The sequence below is a fragment of the Sesamum indicum genome, unplaced genomic scaffold (genome assembly GCF_000512975.1).
Source record: "Sesamum indicum cultivar Zhongzhi No. 13 unplaced genomic scaffold, S_indicum_v1.0 scaffold00118, whole genome shotgun sequence".
Classification (NCBI taxonomy): Eukaryota; Viridiplantae; Streptophyta; class Magnoliopsida; order Lamiales; family Pedaliaceae; genus Sesamum; species Sesamum indicum.
Genome location: NW_011628047.1, coordinates 316,591 through 324,949, shown reverse-complemented (window position 1 = coordinate 324,949; position 8,359 = coordinate 316,591).

Genomic DNA, 8,359 nt, shown 5'->3' with positions numbered 1-8,359 from the left:
TCATCACGCATACACGAGCGAAGTCCAGTCTCGTGCATGCCCTTGTTATCGCATCAGGGTATAGAGGCTTACCCACACCGCTAGCCACAGTACTCAGTCCTTCCGTCGTCCAGAATTCCAATGGAAGATGTCGCAGTTTTATCCAGACAGGCACATGTGTATGCTTTAACTTTCTCATAGCCATACCCGGTTCCCACTTTTGCAATACAATTGGTTGTCCCTGAAACAGCCATGGCCCCCCTTCTATGACCTCCTCCATATCAATTTCCGTTTTAAATTGGAAGAAAAAGAAGCCATTAGCAGTTGCTATGACCTCTCGTAGCGCTGGCCAAACCGAATGGGCAAACTCCTTCAAGTGGTGATAGTACGGCCGCTTTCCCATAAAGTATCCCACTGCCGTAGATTTCCATCGTTTGGATCCGTCACGCACAGTATCAAGTGAAGCACGAACTACAACCTCCCCATTTTGCTTCGTTGGAGCAATGAAAGATAGCGTTTTCCAGGACGAATTGTTGAATGCATCAGCAATTTTATCATTAACAATCCCATTAGACCCAGTATGAAGCGGAATGTTCCCAATAAACAGAGGAACGGGTGCCAATTTGTTACCCAAATTGCTGTTTTTTTCCTACATAAAACTGCTGATGTCAGCCCTAGGATTGATGACATCAGTAGCTGTGTATGCAGTGACATCAGCAGATGTGAGAGAAGTGACATCAGCCCTAGCACAATGGATGACATCAGCAGAAGAGTAAGCGCTGACCTCGGCACTTGCAGCACTGATGACATCAGCCCTAGTAGGGCTGACGTCAGCCGACCTCCAAATCGCCACTTCAGCATCCAAGTCATTCACAACCGGCGCCACCTCACCATCCTCGTCACTCACAACCGGCGCCACCTCAACATCCACGTCACTCACAACCGGCGCCACCTCAACATCCACGTCAGGAAGTCGGCGTACCTCACTGTTTGTCGGAAAGATCGCCGGCCGTTCACCCGTTCGTCGGAAAATCGCGCCTGAGTGCTTCTGTCCCGTCTGGGCTGCTGTTTCGTCGCCTTGTTCGCCAGAAAGGGCCTCGCACAGTCGCGCCGGATTCTGGGTAGTTTCGTCAAGCGCCGGACCGCCATCGTCTTCGTCAAATCGCGGTTTCACCCCATCGAGAGGCGTCGCTCCACCAGCGCCTTTCGCCTTCCCAATCGCCGTCGATGGAGTCACAGAAATAAAATCCTCCTGCCGCGTTTCATTCACCGGCCCAAGAAGGCAACGACGGGCTTGAATAGGTCGACGGCCGTGAGGTAGCGGGGCCACAACCATCGTCGCCGTCTGCTTAGTCGCTGTTGCGCCATTGCCAAATCTACTCTCCCATCTCGATTTTAACGCCACCAAAGCCTCCATTGCATCAGCGTCGCCCTCGTCTATGACTCTGCTCGCAAGGCTGGAAATTCTGCCATATTAAACTCACGCGGTGAGATTCCCGTCCTTCGTCCGCCATTGAAGGAGCTTGAAAATGCTTCAAAACCCAACAATGGCGGTACTCTCACAACAGCCCTATCCGTGGCCAAATCGCCTGCCTTGTCGCTCGGAATCATTGCTACAGTCTCCCTCAATCGCCGGAAAATCGCCGGTAGCCGGTGGATTCGAAGAAACCCATTTTTTAAAACCAAAACCCAACTTCTTCGATTCACTAAGCAACTCGCCTCCACCATCTCCCTTACTACCGTCCCCACGCTCCATGCTGTCCCCGTCATCGGCCGGGGTATCTCCGGCGTCGCCCTCCTCGCCGGCGGCCGTGTCCTTGCCTCATCTATTAGTGTGTGCTTTTTTTGGTGCGGCAGTGTGTGTGAGAGAAGAGAGAGCATTTTTAGAGAGAATTTTTTTATGGGTCCATCTTTTAAAATCGTACTATGCTTAGCAAATTTACCATACAAATACATGGGTCTAGACCAATGTTTGGGTCATGTTTACTGTCTTCCCCATGCAAACTCCGATCGGCGATGATGAGGATGAGACGGCCGATGATTGGGCTGACGAGGAGGAAAGTGAACGTCGGCTGGTGACCGGCGGCAGCAGTTTTTCAGGAGAAAAACCAGATTTTCGAACACTAGATGAAAAGTTACTATCTCTCATGCAAATTGATGGCATGATGGAGGAAGAAGGTGAGGCGTTTGCTGAGGATAACGAAGGTGATTTGGCTGACTATTTGAGAAGGACGGTGACGGGAGAAAGCGATTTTTCGACGAGGAAGTTACAGCGTCGGATCTGAATTTTTAGATCAGAAAACTCGATTATCAGACGATGGGTGAGCAGGCAAGTATTGCGGGGATAAACAATGACGACGCGCTGATGATTAGTTGTGATTTGGGGGCAAAAACCACGTCGGGAAATGAATCGCCATTTTTAGGGTTTCGAGAAGACGAAGGGCTGCGCAGAGAAAATTCGACGGAAAATTGCGTTTTTCCGGCCAACAATGGAAACGAAGGGTCTGTGAAGATGACAGGTATGTCTTCAAACTTGAAAGATGGGATCTTGTCCATAGATTCGATGTCAGTCGAGGCGCCGCAAAAACTAGGGTTTCATGGATCTTCACCTCCTAACAATGGTGGATGCGAAGATGAACCATTCAACCTCGAGGAATTCCTACGATTGGTTCACACTGTAATTGATAAAGACGACGAGAAGGCTGTTAAGGCTTTATTAGATCTGAAAACCAAGTGGATGAGGCGATTTCGAGTGAAGCCGACGCAATCATGGATTGGTTCCAAGATGGGTGGTGTGCCGCCACGAGCAACTGCTGTACACCAGCCTTGGAGGTGCCTTTTGCCTTCGAGACCAACCTCAGTTTCATCGGAAAACCTGGGGAACAAACCTGCGTCGCGACAGCAGGCATCTGATACGCCGGATACTGGTTTTTTCGCCGGAAAAGACGTTCCTTTGCTCCCGCCGGCATCTGGTGCTACAGGTGGGAATGCTCCGGCGACTGTTGCGATACCACGAGATGCTGATGTGACTAAACCAAGCCAGGTTGGCGCTGAGTTGGCAAACCATGTGGCAAAGGATGTGGAAGGGAATGACATCATTGCTGACGTCACATCTGCAACTACTATTGACTGATTATGTCACTGCTGACATCAGCAGTGATGTCAGCCTGCGAATTGGTTTGAAAAAAATGCTTCCTTCTCTTGCGAATCGTGCTCCGACGGGGTTGTTTATTGGCAACATTCCATTACATGAACATGGGAGCTCAGTAATTGATGACAAAATAACCCAAGACTTCAATAATTCATCACGAAAAACGCTTTCATATATAGCCCCATTAACGCAAAATGGTGAGGTTGTGGTTCGTGCATCTTTAGATACTGTGCGTGATGGAGCTAAGCGTTGGAAAGCTACTGCAGTTGGATACTTTTTGGGAAAGCGGCCGTATTACCATCATCTGAAGGAATATGCTCATTCGGTCTGGCACGATTTACGAGAGGTAACCGCGACAGGTAATGGCTTTTTCTTCTTTCAATTTAAAAATGTCATTGCCATGGAAGAGGTGATAGAAGGCGGACCATGGCTGTTCCAAGGGCAGCCAATTGTACTCCAGAAGTGGGAACCGGGTATGGCTATGAGGAAACAGAAGCATACACAAATACCTGTATGGATTAAACTTCGGCACTTGCCTATGGAATACTGGACAACGGAAGGATTGAGTACAGTTGCAAGTGGAGTGGGCAAACCCCTATATCCAGATGCGATAATGAGGGCATGCACGAGACTGGATTTCGCTCGTGTATGCGTGATACTAGACGTTACACAGAAGTTGATAAAACCTGTTATAATCATGACACCGAATGAGGATGGAGGGGAAACACCGTGTAAGATAGATGTCGAATACGAATGGCTAACTTCGAAATGTATGAGTTGTATTATGATCGGACATATGAAGAAAGATTGTGCAATGAATAAACCCCTTAACCACCTTGGGTGCTGCGTGCTGTGCAATGAAGACATGGTGGAGTCACATAACCACCTGTTTTTCCACTGCAGATTTAGTAGAAGATGCCTCAGTAGTATTCGGCGCATTGTACGATTCCAGTGGCCTAATAGGGATTGGGTCAGAGATGTTGAATGGGGTGCAAAAAAATGGCGTGGGAAGCACATCATCAATATATCATACCAATGCCTGCTAGGATCGTGTGTTTACCATATTTGGAGGGAGAGGAACCTAAGACGGTTTGAGCACGAGGAGAGGCACCGAGTGTAGTGGCCAACTTAATAGTAGATGATGTTCGGCAACGTATACTCAGTATTAAGCTACCTAGCTCTATTAGCACATGTGCCTTGTATAGATTGTGGCGTATCCCTTGGCCTGTCGAGGGAAGCGCCTAATGAGGGACATTGTTGTACTATACTTCTCTCTTTTTTTAATGAAAATTACACTTACAAAAAAAAAAAAAAGAATAAACCCCTTAAATCCACTAAACCACCGGTAGCTGTGTATGTGCCGAAAGCTATCGTTCCCCAACCACAACTGGCCAATGAAAGGAAGGCTTCGAATAATGATAAAATGGGAGCTGGTGCTCCGAGAAATGAGGAGAAACAAAACGATAGGGGTAAGGCAGTGCCTTCTCATGGAGGTGGATTGAAGGCAAGTCGAGAGGAGAAGGGTAAGGAGATTGTAGTATATAATACATTTGATACTCTACACTTAATTGACGATGCAAATGCTATAGCCTGGGGTCCTAATCAACGCAGCCCCATACTTCATAATCCATGTTGAACACAGCAATATGGAATGTTCGTGGCCTGAATACAAGAGACCATCAGCAAGCAGTGAAGGACATCGTTGCTGAATTCAGGTTACAATTTCTCGGTCTTCTTGAAACACGGGTTAGTATTAATAATGCAGCTCAAATTCAATCTTTTCTATTACCCCATTGAAATGGATTACGGATCTTCTAGTAATCGGGTGTGGATTGCGTGGGATGATAGTTTTATTGATGTTGAAGTGGTTGAATGTGGAATGCAATTTATTCATTGTCTTGTTAATATTCGTGCAATCCATGAGTCAGTTGTTGTTACTGTCGCTTATGGAGCTATTGAGGTGGTCGATAGGAGAGAGTTATGGAGTGCCTTGGAAAATATAGCTATAGCGTGTGCTGATATCCCATGGTTGATTAGAGGGGACTTTAATGCAGTTCGCGACCTCAGCGAAGTATGTGGCACATTAGGGGATATCCGAATAGCTATGGAAGACTTTAATGCAGCCATTCAGAATACAGGACTACTACCAGTACCCATGTAGGGAGAGTAGTACACATGGCACAACCACAGTGCGACACCACGGAACCTCTGGAAAAGACTGGACCGCCTGTTGATAAATGATAGATGGATGGCACGATTCCCTAACACATTCTACTCGGTCCTTACACCACGCACTTCAGACCACTCACCGATGGTAATATATGGGGACCGACAACAGCAGTATGGAGGTATGTTCCGATTCGATAACTACCTCGCTCGTTCACCTGAGTTTATTCCTAGTGTGCAGAATATATGGCAACATAACATTATTGATACGCCTATGTATGCTGTGACATGAAAACTCAAAGCATAGAAACCAATATTCCGAGAGCAAAGGAGAAATAAGGGGGATCTATCGCACAATGTCAAATGGTGAAAGGGTTTCTTGAAGAAGCACAACTACTTGTTAGCTCAAGAAGACGAGATGAGCTATACATACAACTAGAACACTGTTGTTGACTCGTACTGGCCAAAGCAACAAAACTGGAGCAGATTATGCTACAACAACGAGCGAAGATGCAGTGGATGAAGGGAGGTGATCAGTGCTCCCGAGTGTTCTTTCGGAAGATTGCCCAACGAAGATCATCAGGGAGGATCTTCTAGATCAACGATGACCAGGGATCCTCTCAGACTGATCCAGAAGAAGTTATTAATCAATTTGTCACATATTACCAAAACCTGCTAGGGGGAGATAGACGACGAACTATTATTGACATTCGGTTTCTCAGACCGTGGGCTAGGTACATTTTGAGTAATGAGGAAGCTACCGCTCTACTGTTACCATTCACACCAGCAGATGCCAAACAGGCGGTTTTTGATCCTGATGAGGACAAGGCCCCAGGCCCGGACGAATACTCATCGGGCTTCTTCAAAGCAGCATGGGCTATAGTTGGACAGGAGTTGACTTCAGTAGTATTGGACTTCTTTAGTACAGGACGACTTCTGAAGCAGCTAAATACTACATTTTTGGCGCTCATACCTAAAGTACATTCCCCTATGACGGTTAGTGATTTTCGGCCCATAGCATGCTGTAATGTGCTTTATAAGATCATTGCAAAGCTCATTGTCCAAAGGTTGAGTGTGATAATGGACAAACTGATTAGCCCATGCCAAGCGGCATTTGTGTTGGGACGCAGCATTAGAGATAACATCATGCTAGCACAGGAACTCTTTACGGGTTATAACCAGACTCCCCTACCTCCTAGATGTGCTCTGAAAGTTGACATCCGGAAGGCATATGACACAGCGGATTGGGATTTCTTGATAGTAGTTATGGAGATGTAGTTCCCTATTACTTTCGTGAAATGGTTGAGGAGTGTGTGACAACACCTTCATTCTCTATTGGGCTAAATGAGAAGCCCCATGGATTCTTTCGAGGAGCCAGAGGACTTCGGCAGGGTGACCCTTTATTTTTTTTTTTTTGGGGGTAAGTGTAATTTTCATTAAAAAAAGAGAGAAGTATAGTACAACAATGTCCCTCATTAGGCGCTTCTCTCGACAGGCCAAGGGATACGCCACAGTCTATACAAGGCACATGTGCTAATAGAGCTAGGTAGCCTAATACTGAGTATACATTGCTGAACATCTTCTACTATTAAGTTGGTCACTACACTCGGTGGCCTCTCCTCGTGCTCAAACCGTCTCAGGTTCCTATCCCTCCAAATATGGTAAACACAAGATCCTAGCAGGCATCGGTAGGATATATTGATGATGTGCTTCCCACGCCATTTTCTTGCACCCCATTCAACATCTCTGACCCAATCCCTATTAGGCCACTGGAATCGTACAATGCGCCGAATACTATTGAGGCATCTTCTACTAAATCTGCAGTGGAAAAACAGGTGGTTATGTGACTCCACCATGTCTTCATTGCACAGCATGCAGCACCCAAGATGGGAAAGCCATGGTTTATCTGTCGTTGCTAGCTTCTCCAGGATAGCTAGCCAAAGGATAAACAAATGTCGCGGGATCTTCAAAGAACGCGAAAGTAGTGAAATCCAACCTACTTTCGGTCCTGCTGGTATCATAGCCCGATAGAACTCCTGGGTAGTGGGTTTCCCACTCGAATCCTTCCATATAATACGATCTGTACCCCCATGGATTCGAGGTAGCACGTGTGTAATCTCCACGTATTCCATGTCCGTAATCAATGGCCAGTGCCAATGGCCCTCATAGATAACCGAGCTCAACTTGGTAGATTCATGCAATCCCAGACTGTTGGGTCCCCGCGGAAATCTGTCGAAGAGGGGCCCAAGGTGGTGCTAGGGATCCTTCCATAATAAAAAATCATTTCCATTACCAATACGATATTCCACCACTGAGCGTAACCAGCCTCTCAATCGCAAAATTTTTCTCCATCCCCATGGCCCACGATTCTCCGGGATAGTCCATATTGAATCATCTCGTAGGCGGCCATGTCGCAACCACTCGACCCAGATACAAGTCCTATCACATCGGATGACTTCACAGAGCTTTTTGCACATCAATGCTCGATTAAGAGTACTCATATCCTTAAGGCCAAGGCCTCCCTCCTCTTTTGGTTTGCAAATCTCCTTCCATGCAACTTTAGGGTATCCACTATTTCCCGTACCTCTCCATAAGAAGACTCGCAATCTCTTCTCAATGTCTTTAATGACCCCTTTTGGCAAAATAAATGTCGAAGCCCAATAGACACCCAGAGCCACAAGGACAGACTTAATGATTTGTACCCTGCCCGCATATGACAGTGCCAATTCCTCCCAACCATTGATACGTGTATCGATCTTGCTCAGTAATGGTTGGCAGTCGGCGATAGTTAATCGAGAAGAGATCAATGGTAGACCCAAATACCTCATCGGTAAGTGGCCTTCCTGAAACCCTAACACCGCAAGCAGTTCCTCTCTTATATTTTTGGCTGATCGGGATATAATGATATGGCTTTTTTCAACATTGAGTCTTAGCCCCGACCAATCAGCAAATCTATCCAATCCGGATTTGAAGACCCGAACAGATTCAGTATTGGCTCGGCAGAATAGGAGTAAGTCATCAGCGAACCCCAGTTGGAAGAGTCTAAGATCGGCACACTTCCAA